Raw genomic sequence first — 14,875 nt, forward strand, 5'->3', positions numbered from 1 at the left:
CAGATTCAGTGTCCTGGAGTATATCAAATAATGGTGGTTATGAGGAGCTCTGTCCTTGCCCTGCTACATTCCTTACTAATGACATACTGCCTCAAATTTCAATACTTATGTTTTGTCCTCATTTTCAGTCTTTTAATGTTGGAGGACAAATAAGATCCGTTCTCTGGTTTTTTAAGGAAGAAGGACACTCACATGCATAAAGTTTCCTCAACTTACTGACTGCTATCACTGCATTGATTCATTGAGAAACAGGAAGGGTCTTCAGGTTCACCAACTTTACCAAGTCTTGTTTCTATCTGAAGAGGGCCATAAGCACTTAGTGAATTTTATCCTTATCCTCTAGTGGTGCTATGCTTTGAGTGTAATGTTCTCCTTTGGCTCCTGTGTTTCGACACTTCATTTACAGCTGGCAGAATGGTTTTGAGAGGTCCCAGGAAATAGCTGAAAATTTCCTGAACTGAACACCAATGACTTATGCTCTAAGATCAAGAATCAACAAGTGGGACCTCATAAAATTGCAAAGCTTCTTCTGTAAGGCAAAGGACACTGTCAATAGGACAAAAGGGCAACCAACAGATTGGGAAAAGATCTTTACCAATCCTACATCTGATAGAGGCCTAATATCCAATATATACAAAGAATTCAACAAGTTAGACTCCAGAGAACCAAATATCCCTATTAAAAATGGGGTACAATACTAAACAAGGAATTTTCAACTCAGGAATACTGAATGGCAGAGAGGCACCTAAAGAAATGTCCAACATCCTTAGTCATCAGGGAAATGCAAATCAAAACAACCCTGAGATCCTACCTCACACCAGTCAGAATGGCTAAGATCAAAAACTCAGGTGACAACAGATGCTGGTGAGAATGCGGAGAAAGAGTAATATTCTACCATTGTTGGTGGGATTGCAAGCTGGTACAACCACTCTGGAAATCAGTCTGGCAGTTCCTCAGAAAATTGGTCATAGTACTACCCGAGGACCCAGCTATACTACTCCTGGGCATATACCCAAATGATGCTCCAACATGTGATAAGGACACATGCTCCACTATGTTTGTAGCAACCTTATTTATAATAGCCAGAAGCTGGAAAGAACCGAGATGGCCTTCAACAGAGGAATGGATACAGAAAATGTGGTATATCTATACAATAGTGTACTATTCAGCTATTAAAAATGAGTTTGTGAAATTTAAAGGCAAGTGGATGGAACTAGAAAATATCATCCTGAGTGAGGTAACCCAAACAGAATAAAAACCACGCATGGTATACTCGGACTGAGAAGTGGATATTAGCCCAAAAGCTCGGATAACCCAAGATACAATCCACAGAACACATGAAGCACAAGAAAAAGGATGACCCAAGAGTGAATGCTTTAGTCCTTCTTAGAAGGGGGACAAAAATATTCGTAGGAGGAATTACAGAGACAAAGTTTGGAGCAGAGACTGAAGGAAAGGCCATCCAGAGACTGCCTCACCTGGGGTACCCAGCCCATATACAGCCACCAAACCTAGAAATATTGCTGCTGCAAAGAAGTGCTTGTTTACAGGAGCCTGATATGGATGACGTCTTAGAGGCTGTACCAGAGTCTGACAAATACAGATGCAGATACTCATGGCCAACCATTGGACTGAGCACAGGACCCCAGTTGAGGAGTTAGAGAAAGGACTGAAGGAGCTGAAGGAGTTTGCAACCCATAGGAAGAACAACAATATAACCAACCAGACCCCCCAGAGCTCCCAAGGAGTAAACCTCCCACCTCAGAGTACACATGGATCAACCCATGGCTCTAGCTGCATATATAGCAGAAGTTGGCCTTATCAGGCATCAATGGGAGGAGACACCCTTGGTCCTGTGAAGGATCTATGACCCAGTGTAGGGAATGCCAGGGTGGGGAAAAGGGAGTTGATGGGTGGGTGTGGGAGCACCCTCATAGAAGCCGGTGAAGGGGGGGATGGGATAAGGGTTTTCCAGAGGAGAAACTGGGATAGGTGATAGCACTTGAAATGTAAATAAAACGTTCCATTTTTTTTAAATAAAGACAAATTATGAAATAGATGAAAAATCCAGCATCATGATATAATTACAAGTTAGCTCTATTGATAGGTTAAATAAAATAGAAAATATTTTTGTAGATATTAAATAGGTACTTGAAAAAAATTATCTGCAACTTGATAAAATGTAAATGTTTTTGGATGGGGTCATTCCAATCTTAGAAGTTCATTTTAAAGATAACACACATTTACTTTTTTTCCCACAAAGCTACATAGTACAGTGTCATGCATAAAGACTAAATGTCACAAAATTTCTAATTGCTTAACAGTAGGTGATAAAAATAAAATACTTCTAACAAGTTGTCTAGGGTGGCTGGAAGAGAGGAGCTATCCAGATGATGAGAAAGCAAAGGAACTTTTCAAGCTTTCTCAGTAGTGTACAGAACGGCTAAAGACGGGATGAATAACTAGTTCTTCTGGAAGCAAAGCCCAAAGACCAGTAAAAGCAAGACAGAACAGCATGTGACTGCCATAGAGATACGCAGGATTCTAGACCATGCAGAGCTCCTCAGTGCAGGAAGAGAATGTGGGCTGTATTTAAATTAAAATGTAAATCGATTTGTTCTTTGAGCTCAGTCCTACTGCTGTGGAGAAAATGGATTAGAGAATATCAAATAGGGAAAAATGCTTTCGGCTTCTGTTAAATAACAAAACAATGCCATCCACTGAACTAGCATATATCAGATAATGAGTATCGCTGCTTCTCTTCCATATAGGCGGTCTCCCTAAACTGTGTAGTTGGCCAGTAGACAACAGTGAAGTTTAAAGAAGACTTGCCAGACTTTCTTGCGCCAGCCAGCAGATGAAAAATGACACAGAGACTTAATAATTTTATGATGGTTTATGCCTTAGCCTAGGCGATCTCCCAGTAGGTCCTCTAACTTAATTAACAGGACTATTCTAGTCCACATCCCATCACATGGCCTGGTACCTCTCTCTCTGGGTACATCTGACCTCTTCTGTCCTGTTTGTGAGTCTTCTCCCACCTGATTGTTCTCCCAGAGACCCTATTTCTGACTGGAAGTTCCACCTTCCCTTTCCTGCCCAAGTAATAGCCATCATATCTTTATTAATCCAATCAGTGGGGGAGGGAGGAAGAATGTTTACAAAATAAGATGCAGGTGCCGAGACATAAGAATAACAATAGCAAAGTCAGCCAGTACTCAGCTCAGAATTAACAGTTCAGTACTTAGCTACCAAATTAACAATTGAATAATACAAAGACAACCTTCACACTGTGAGAGTGACTCCTAGAGAACAGTGCCATTTGTGTATGCTCCAGTGACAGTATAAGAGGACTTTGTTCAATGTTGTGAACTTCCTTCCCTTTTAAATTCCATGGGATTTTCTGTCTAGGGCATTACTGAGGTAGATGAACATAAGGAAGGGTTTAGCAACCTAGGATTCTACTTTGCTTGGGCTATGCGTGCACCCCTCTCTAACAATACACCTTAGACTCCCACTTCCATGAAGCTGTATGTATACCGACTTCAAACAACGGAGTGGATTCCTTCTCCTTGTCAAACCAGTACACACACCCTTTTCCCACTCACACACATCTTAGAACACATCCCAGGACAATGAGTCAGCCTGGGCTGATTTGGTGAGCATGAGCAACAAGACAACTTCTGTTGTCTGTTTGAACTTTGTGCCTTTTGGGGAACCATAGTATTTACCATGTTATGCGTATGGATAATCAGATATACATATAATTAACATCATCAGATGCATTTTAGGAAAGGACATAGGCAGTAGAGAAAAACCTACAGAATGCAAGCTTACCAATCTAAAGAGGCATCCACCCTCATTCATTATGTCCCTTTCCCAACCAAACCCCTCATTCTCCTGAACCCCGTGCGTGAAAGGAAATTCCAAACAATACCTACAGTCCTTTCCCAACTCAGTAGTTCTCTGCTCACCTACAAGTTATTTCTGACTGATACTTTCATTTTGCCTTTAAATAAAGTTTCCTTGGTGCTTTATAATCTGTGCGCAACTTTGCTAAGAGCCCGGAAATACCTGGTTTAGACAGCAACCAACACCCCACTAGTTACACTATGATACATCAATGTCAGGGTTTTCTAAACCTCAAAGCCCACCACTAGTAACATACCTCCTCAACAAGGTCACACTGGCCATACATACCTCCTGATCCATCTCAATCTCCCCAACTAGAGACCAAGTATTTCAATATATGAGCTTAGAGGGGCCATTATCGCTCAAACTACCACCCAAACTATTTGCCTCTTTAAAGACTAAGATTAAAAAGAAACATTTTTTTCTTTACATTTTAGAAAAGCAGTTAATGTCTTTCTATATTCCCTACTTTGGCTTAATTTGTCTGCTAATACTTTTCTCAGCTTCTTGAGGAATGGTTGAGAGAAAGTTAATTATGTTTCTATGGAGGTGGGCCTTTGGGAGAAAAGAAAAACCTTGTATCTGTCTCCCTTATTCTGTAATATCCTTCCTAACTAATGATACAAATTGACCTAAATCAACCAAATTAGCAGAAAACATGTAGGAGGTTAGAGTATATGCCCTTATGTGATTGCCATGGCAAAATTATGAAACACATCCAATTTTAAACCAAACTTGAAATGAGATGAGTACATGTTAAGTAATTCTGTATATCCTCTCAAAATGTTTCAGTGAAAAATTCCATCTTAAACAGTTAGATGATTATAAACCCTGAAATTAAATTTCAGGGTGAATAATTAAGCACAGCTCTTCAGAGTCTCCGGAAGAAACCACATTTTCTACAGCACAAACACTTGAAGTAATCGATTGGAAGTCAATTGGCAAGGCACTGAAGTATAATTTTCAATTTTGAAGGAGGCACTTTTACTTCGCTGCCATGATGCCGAGGAGTGGAGGGATGGAAGTGTATCCTTTGTTCTTGGAGTGTTGTTTTTGTTTTTCAATGTATATGTATGTATGTGCGTGTATGTTTGTATTTGCATGTGTAAGTGTATGTGTGTATGTGTGTATGTATGTATTTGCATGTGTAAGTGTATGTGTGTATGTGTGTGTATGTATTTATGTATTTGCATGTGTGCATGTATGTATGTGTGTGTGGGTGTGTGGGTGTGTATGTGTGTGTGTGTGTGTGTATCTATGTGAATGTGAATTCAGGAGCCTGTAAAGGCCATAAGAGTGTTCTATCCCTTGAAGCTGGGGTGACAGGTGGTTGTGAGTCACTAATTGTGAGTGCTGGACACCAAACTTTGGCCTTTTGCAAAAACATTGCGTGATCAGCAAACCCATCTCTCCAGCCCTTTTTCTGGTATTGCTCCACAGTGTGGTGAGTGAGTCCTCATTTGACTTTAAAAGATCCTTGGACAAGACAGTTCAACCTAGGTTGTAAAACAGTGTGGATTGAAATTAAAAAGGACCGTATGACACATGTCTTGAAGATTCCTGAAGGGTGGCGGTCTGACTATTAATCCAGGACTGTGGACTGATGTCATTGTTGCAGACCCTGAACCAAAAACACCTTGGGCCTTCTTCAGTACCTTCTATTGATATTTACTAGTGACTTCTCAAGACCTAGTTTCATTTTAAATATCAGGTAAAACCTTTAGAATATACTAACTTAGCTGACTACTAATTTCTTCTGGCCCTAAAACTAAGACTGTTACAATGATAAAAGCCTATAGAAGATTACTTATCTTTGACCGTACCTCTGATCCCCACCAATGTATTAATAGCTTTATTTTGTTCTGTGATTATAACCTCATCTACAGTGGAGCATGTCATTTGGGGTAAGATGAATTTGTTCGCGGGCAATGGTAATACGTAGTTGACTCAGAAGAAACCATCTCTTCTCACTTTGGGGCAATAGGTAGGTTCACATCACTGATAGCAGCTGGGCTCAAACTCCTGCCCATTTACATCACTATCCTTTTAGAAATATGATTGTAAACAATGAAAGGTAATGGTAAACTTTTCCTCTAGAGTTCAGTCAGGCACAGCCAGTATGATAGTGTTATCCAGAGCAAAGGTCATGACTTCTGTTTTGAGAGAAAGAAAACAAAAATAAATAGTAATTTGACTGTGACCCACAGCAAATGGGTCAGTTAAAAATGTACAGAAGGAAAAACGATTATTTCACAATTTTTACTTTACAGGAGTAGTCACTGGTTTTATTTATCTCATGGGTATTTAGAACAGAGCCAAAGGTGGACCACCAGGATCCCATGTCAGCATCTACATGAACACTAGTCCTAACACTGTTACCTTGGAGTAGCTATAGTCACTCTCAGTTATGAGTTATAAAATAGAAAGGGTAAGTTAGCTGTGCTCTCCTTCCTTCTGACTCTTCAAATTCTGTAATTCTTAGGGTACTGGCTGTCAACAAAGGCATAGAGTCTGTGCTTTTCCATTCCTGGCCCCTTGCTTTCTCCTCTCTGCTCTGCAGTCCTAGTGCTCCCAAACTGACCAGTGTTCTACTCTATATGTAGCCCTGGTCTGTTCAGTGATTCTGTTCTTCTGGGAGGCCAGGATTCTGCAGAACCTTAGTAGAATAAAGGATGCTAAAGAGAAATCTTGAGAGAGATAGTGGTAAGGGTTGTGACCTCCCATAAACCAAAAAAGACCAATAGCCACAGGATGGCCACAAAACAGTGAGAACATGGTTTTGCTCCCTTACAGCTATCACAACAAAGCACAGCTCTTCTACAATTTCATTTTACCTGTGTGTGAACTGTTTGGGACTTTTCACTGCTTAGTTTTTGACAGCCTGACATAAATTAGAGTCACTTGGAAGAGAGAATGTCAGTGCCTCCACCAGCTTGGCCGAGGGACAAGAGTGTGAAACATTTTCTTGATTACAGATTAATGTGGGGGTGGGGGAGAGGGACCTAGTCCACTGTGGGCAGTGTCACTCCTAGGCAGACAGCCTTGTACCATGTATGAACGCAAACTGAGCAAGCTATGGAAAAACGTGCCTCTACAGCTGTTGCTTCCAAATTCCTGCCTTGAGCTCCTGCCGTGGCTTCCCTCCATGATGGACAAAAAACTGTAAGGTAAAACAAAACTCTCACCACCCTGAAGTTGTGTTTGGTAGGTGTTTTATACAACAAACAATAAATAAGCTAGGACAGATCTCTACATCTACAAGGACTAGATGCACATGGTCTGAATCCATTAACTTTATAGTAACCTGTTAGGACTGGTTCTCCTAACATTGATGTAGTACCACTATTGTATATGCAAAACAGTTTGCTGTTCTCCAAACATATGCTTCTCTAAATTATAAAAATAGTGGAAACGACTGTAGCCATGAATTTCATTTTCTGGCTTCTTGCATCTAGTAAAGCCATGCAACCAACTCAGGTTTCTTTATGGGCCAAAGTAATTAAATTAAAGATATATAAAGCAATATATATATTAATATATATATAATGCAATATAATTATATATAAATATATAATATGTACTATATACATAATTAAATTATATTAATAATATATTATACAATATATAATTTTATATACACAGTAAAGATTTACTCCCAAAGCAGCAGACATTTTATAGCAGAGGCATTGTCTGTCACTAAATTCACATTTGTTGCATTTTACTAGGCAACTAGCTAGAAGCATCTCTCCGTATTGTCATCCTTTTATCTCTTCAGGAAATTGCAAGTGTTTCCTTAGTGATTTGTAGGGCTGACTCTGAGAGTTACCCTTTTAATATCCTCTAATCTTGTTGTTGATATGATCTATAAATACTCCAAAGCCTCAGGGACCGCCATTATCGACCTACGGGACCACTAGATATTTCAAGTTTTTAACCTGGGGCATCCAGTAGGACAGTAAACAGGATTACAGAAAGTTCCAAGAGGATAAAGCTTGGTTCTCATCTACCTGCTGCTGTTATGCATAAACTGACTCCCCAATATTGCCCTTATTTTACATAAGGCTATCCCCACATTATGTGAAGCTTTCCCCTCTGTCTTTGTCTGTTACCCTTACTACTGTACATTATTTACAAACCATGTGTGAATATAAGCATTACTTCAGTGACAACTGCCAAAATGGTGACTTTTAAAAAAATATTAAATATCTTGTAAGAATGAGAAAGGAGGGAGACATCACCGTCTTGGAGGGAGACAGATCAAATTTAGAGCTGCAGAAGGAAATTCATCCAAATGTAGGTGGAATGGTGAAGCAGCCCTATTGGGGGGGGTCTACCCAGAAGGGAATAGGACAGCAAAGATAAACATAGATTTAGAAGATCTTGAGCCAGGAGTACTGGAGGGAAATATAAGCTAGCCAGGCAGAGAATTAGAACGACTCAGCCTTTGAGCTAGTCAAGGCATATCAAAAATTAACTGGTGTGTGCACACACATGTATGTTTCTTTCCTTCGGGAATCCAGATAGTTCTTGGGTAGGTGTGCTCATCGGTAGCAAAAAGCAGTTTAGCTAATTCACAGCTACATTTGAGTTTTATTGAAGCATAAATAAGAATAAAATTACATTATTTTCAAGAAAATAGAACTGGATATCATTGTAGTAAATGAAATAGTTCACTCCTATAGAGAAGCGTCACATGTTTTACTTTTATATATGGACTATGAGGGGGAAAATACAAAGGATGTGAAAGTAGCAAAAAGGATTGTTAATGATGTGAAAGGAGAAGGGAGAGGAAGAGAGGAAAAGGGAAAGAGAAAGTAATAGGAGGGAAAATATGATGAAAATTATTATATTTTGTGTGTGGAAATACCATAATGAAATGCCTTACCTTGATCAGTCTAAGTATGCAAATAAAACTAGTTGATAGAGTATTTTCGTTTTCATACTAACTCATAAGTCATTGTAGGTGGATCTATTTTGTCTCTGCAATGAGATGATCAGCACAGCAAGTTAAACAAAGGCCACCTACATACCTGGTCCACATTGTGAATGAAAGTTGTGCCTTTAGTGGGACTCAGGAGCTGGGAATTCTAATTGTGTCCTATCAACTAAACATAGGACATTATAGTCATTTTTTCCTTAATATCAGGATATATATTATATATATTTTTATATATAATCATGGAGACATTTTCTCTAATCCAGAGACAAATATGTTGTCAAGAGCTTTGAAAAAGAAAATGTAGCATTAGCTTATTATCATAAGCAGAAGACCCAGAACAAAGAATGCAGCTTCATCCGGAAGACGGCCCATTCTGTGCAATATTCTAAACCTATAACTCATGCAGGTTGTACAGTTACCAAAACCTCTGGAGAAAGGGTAGCCATGGAAACGGCACACCAGACGTCTCAAGAGGCATATAACAATGTCTCAATCCTAGTTTGGAGGAATGCTCGGAAAACACGGGAAAGGTAAGAGCCCTTGCTACTGGAAAAAAGCAAACACCTCCCACTCATAATTGCTACACTGAATGCACACACATAGATCAAGGCAAAAAATTGACCCCCTGAGCAGGCTCTGCAGGCAAGTTCCTATTTGGCAAGGGTCTTGTGATGCTATAGTCTCTCTACCCTGAGTTCTCCAGGTGTGGTGGTGGATGACTGCTCAACTGCCACCAGAGGTCCTAGTTCATGGCTAATATTTAATCCAGTTAATCTCCAAAATAAAATAAAATAAAATAAAAATAATAATAAGAGATAAAGAAAAGTACCTCTAGAATACTCTCTTACGTCAGCATGGAACTAAATTTCCTTGAAAAAGTGACAGTTTTAAAATTCTACAGATCCTAGAAATTCTTAATGATCCTGGAAAGCTGTAATGTTGCAAATCAAGGTGTTATCTTTGTCTGCATTTGATAAACTTAATGACCACTTTTTACCGATACTTATTTATGTCTGACTTGGTATCCTTTGACTACAAGTAAAGTCTTTGGAATGTGTCATTTTAGCTGACTACTAATTTTCACCAATCTGTAAACAAAAATGTCTTCAGGTAACCTCTAAAACTATCATAAAAATTTCCTACTACACTATAAACCCATTTTCCTAATGCTCTCAACAACACTTTTGGTAAATGAATTGACTGCTTGCTTTTTTTTTTTTTTTTTTTTTTGTTTCGTGCTGATAGAATTTGGTGTAGCATGTAGACATGTTGTGGTTTGCCCTGGAGTTATCTACATTTTGATGCTAATTCTGCTGACTCAAGGACAGCTGCCTAGTCACATACTCAGGACTCAGGTGACCTCACCAGAACCTTCTCCCCATTGAATTTGTAAAATACAGGTGAGGGGCAGACACAGGATGGAATCAGGCCTGTGATTGGAGGAGAAGGAAGAATGGGCGGGAGAGAAGTTTGAAGGAAGAGGAGGAGACTGGAATGGAAAAGAAGAGAGAAGAGGAGAGGGTGAGAAGCCATGGCAGGTGACGTTAAGATTCCGCTCTGTGCATTTACAGGGTGTTACTAATGTTCTTAAGGAATGGATGGTACTGGGTTCTGTATGTTTAGGAGGGCAACTATATCTTACCAATTGGATCAAAGATTATTGTGTCGTGTGTTCTTTCATGTGTAGATTTAAGTGTAATGGAGTGTGGGGCGGCTGGTCTGGGCTGCCACGGAATTGGAATATGTGCTTCTGGCAAGATATCCAGCAGATATCTTGGGGCACTGTGGTGTTGACTAGTTGGGATAAAAGACAGTGATAATTTTTTTTGTTTTTTATATTTTTACAGCAACATAGACAATGGAATGTATTATTCATATTTGAGTCATGCCTTCCAGAGGAAGAGTATTTCAGATTAAAAATTGTAAAGCTTTACAGCTCACCTTAGCTCAGTTACTGTCATGTAGGTATGATGTTTATCTTTTATTTTCTTTATTTAATTGCAATCAAAATACCTGAGTTAGCTTATTATTTGACAATGTAAATCATACAGAGTATAGGATAAAGGTTGTCTTTTTTATCTATTAATCTTACTGTTTCCCAAACACAAAGCTAGCCACCAGCTCTGCATAGAATTTTTAAGATCCTTGTTCACCTCTCCACCTTAGGTGTCTGTCCTTATTGTCCCCACCATTTTGAGGCAAGATTTATTGTTGTTGCCCACCAGATATGTCAGAAGAGCTTCCTGTGAGTAAGAGCAATCTCCTGTGTTCACCTCCTACTTCATGGTAGGAGAGCCGGGATGGCTGCTCTACACTACTGTACCCAAGTGTTCTGGGGATCTGAATACACGTACTCATGTGGCAAGTGATTTATCGATGCAGTCATCTCCCAAACTCTTACTAGCTATTTTCTATATTAATGGAAAGCTTTCCCCTTTACAGAATTTTGTGGCTCTCAATGCTTATGTCAACATATAATTGTTTTAAGGAACAATGTAGAGAATTTGACTTTTGTATGCTCAAATGTGTTTTCTGGCATGTTTTCCTCCACCACTCTGAACATTTTTCTTTTTCTCAAGCCCTTATCCAGTTGGGTGTCTTCCTTTGCAACTATCCTTTTCTATGCTAGGCGATGCCTCCCAATCTCTTCTCCATGACTGTCGTCTGAGCACTACCCAGGCCTCAGCATCGATGTCACATGTGACCAGCCTACCTGGTCCTACCTCTTTTTTCTCTAATATATCTTTATTTCATATTAAGAATCAGTTTGTGACTTTTTATTTACAACATTTACTGTTTTTATATTTCATAGTTCCAACTCCATGAAAGCATTTCCCATTCTCATATCTTTTAAAAATGGGATATAGAGGAACGAGTTTAAGATTTGGAATAAATGCTGCTTTCAAGAAAACGGTAAATGAATACATGACCAAAGCAGAATATTCTGTTCCATCTCCTGCATGTAATCTTCTAGCTACTGGAGCATAATGTTTACCTGACAGTCAGATTACAGGTGAGATTTGGAGTGTTTAATTCTGCTGTAATATGATTTCTTTTAATTAAACACCACATATTCCTCAGTTAAATAAATGTTCCTCTCTGTTCCTAGTGGCTATGTTATGATTTATCCAGAGGCCTTCACACTAGCTGGTTAGAGCTCAGAAACTTAATAAATAATCCTAGTGCGTGGGGAATTCTAAAATCCTTTTTCTGAGACAATGAAATATAGCATTATTAAATATACTGTTTTCCTTGCTAAATGCTGATCAGTCCTGGTACTTGGTAACATTCTTATAGACATGACTGATCCTTTTAGCTCTGACACATATACAGCATTACATTATAAACTGAATGGTTACTTACTCAGTGTTTCTTAATGTATGTACAGGGAATGCAAGACCTTCATTTATATGCATTTCTCCAAAATTTTGGTAAAGAAGAAAATGTCAAGTATTAAAAAGGTACAACATTTAATTATCCTGGGTAAAGGATTGGATTCTATTTCTTCAAAGTTTCTTTTTCCTTGCCAAGAGCTCCTAATTGCTTTGAGCTTTAAAAACATCCATCTGCACCAAAATTTCCCTGATGGCAATCCTATTTTGAACATACTGTTTGAAATCACTTTAAAAATTGTTTAGAGAAGAAAAATGCTATTTTCTCATAGCATAAGAAGTAGGTCCATTTTAAAATGTTTTAACCATTAATTTTGAAGCCAAACCCTGTAAGGAGGAAATACAATTATTTTAAATCAGCACAAGAATGGTTCTGCAGTCAGAACAGAACTGTTTCCAATTAGGGGATATCCTTACAAACATATTTAGCCTTTTTATCATTGTTTTTAGAACTTGGAACTGGCATATCATTGAACCCATTCAGAATATTTTTTTATTTTTTTACTATCGAAAAAGAAACAGTGTACTTTCCAACTGTTATCTCCAGGGGTGGTGATAATACTTATTATTAAAATAATAATCAATACTTTTCGGGTGCACAGCTATGCTAGATAAAGTGCTAAATAATTTACATGCTTTGGTTAGTTCAATCCACACCCTGGGAGCAACAATGTTATTGGAGTTTGTGAATGAGAAACTAATCGCTTTGTCAGGTTAATAATCGCCTTCCTGTTACGGCCAACCATGTCAGCATTTTGCTGTGCTAGTCTAGGTCCATTTATTGGACACAAACACACCAGGGAGGTAAGGTCTCAAAACTTCCTGCCATTTCTTTGCTCCCCTGAGAATTCTAAGACGTGCAGTAGAAAGGTAGGTCCAAGTACAAACATGAACTAGGCATCTAGAGCAAAGAAGGAGGAAGTCAGTTCTTCAGCAAGGAGAGGTAACTAAAGAGAAGACTCTTAAATACTAAGAAAATTTACTTCACATGAGTTGCTTATATGTGGGAAATAAGAAGCACAGAGGAGAAAGGGGAAAGTTATGAGTGCTGACTCAATTTGTGGCCAGCCCATCTGCAGGAAGTCACTTCTGTTTGCTTGGCAGGGCTGCTGTAACAAAGGAGTGACATAGCCCTCAGAAGTGCCATACTTCTGGAAAACTCTTACTCTGGGTCTTGGAAGGGATGGTTGTTTGGGAGTGATGTGAGGAAGTGATTAGCTCCAAGCCCTATTTTGGATCTGTAGTGGCCATCACCCTGTATCATCAAATAGTTTTCCTTTATTATATATTGTCCAAATTTCTCCCTCATATGGAAAAGTCATTTTAGATTAGAGCTTACCCTAATAATGTCACTTGCATTTTACTACTTGTTTAAAACCTGTCATCAAACAAAGTCATTGTTCTGGTTAATCTTTAAAATTTTTAATTGCCCCACTAAAATCAGGGACTAGACAAGGCTGCCCACTCTCTCCCTACTTATTCAATATAGTTCTTGAAGTTCTAGCCAGAGCAATCAGACAACAAAAGGAGGGCAAGGGGATACAGGTCGGAAAAGAAGAAGTCAAAATATCACTATTTGCAGATGACATGATAGTATATTTAAGTGATCCCAAAAGTTCCACCAGAGAACTACTAAAGCTGATAAACAACTTCAGCAAAGTGGCTGGGTATAAGATTAACTCAAATAAATCAGTAGCCTTCCTCTACACAAAAGAGAAACAAGCCGAGAAAGAAATTAGGGAAACAACACCCTTCATAATAGACCCAAACAATATAAAGTACCTCGGTGTGACTTTAACCAAGCAAGTAAAAGATTTGTACAATAAGAACTTCAAGACACTGAAGAAAGAAATTGAAGAAGTCCTCAGAAGATGGAAAGATCTCCCATGCTCATGGATTGGCAGGATTAATATAGTAAAAATGGCCATTATACCAAAAGTGATCTACAGATTCAATGCAATCCCCATCAAAATACCAATCCAATTCTTCAAAGAGTTAGACAGAACAATTTGCAAATTCATCTGGAATAACAAAAAACCCAGGGTAGCTAAAACTATCCTCAACAATAAAAGGACTTCAGGGGGAATCACTATCCCTGAACTCAAGCAGTATTACAGAGCAATAGTGATAAAAACTGCATGGTATTGGTACAGAGACAGACAGATAGACCAATGGAACAGAATTGAAGACCCAGAAATGAACCCACACACCTATGGGCACTTGATTTTTGACAAAGGAGCCAAAACCATCCAATGGAAAAAAGATAGCATTTTCAGCAAATGGTGCTGGTTCAACTGGAGGGCAACATGTAGAAGAATGCAGATCGATCCATCCTTATCACCCTGTACAAAGCTTAAGTCCAAGTGGATCAAGGACCTCCACATCAAACCAGACACACTCAAACTAATAGAAGAAAAACTAGGGAAGCATCTGGAACACATGGGCACTGAAAAAAATTTCCTGAACAAAACACCAATGGCTTATGCTCTAAGATCAAGAATCGACAAATGGGATCTCATAAAACTGCAAAGCTTCTGTAAGGCAAAGGACACTGTGGTTAGGACAAAACGGCAACCAACAGATTGGGAAAAGATCTTTACCAATCCTACAACAGATCGAGGCCTTATATCCA

The sequence above is a fragment of the Rattus norvegicus genome, chromosome 7, assembly GCF_021556685.1.
Source record: "Rattus norvegicus strain SHRSP/BbbUtx chromosome 7, alternate assembly SHRSP_T2T, whole genome shotgun sequence".
NCBI classification, from domain to species: Eukaryota; Metazoa; Chordata; class Mammalia; order Rodentia; family Muridae; genus Rattus; species Rattus norvegicus.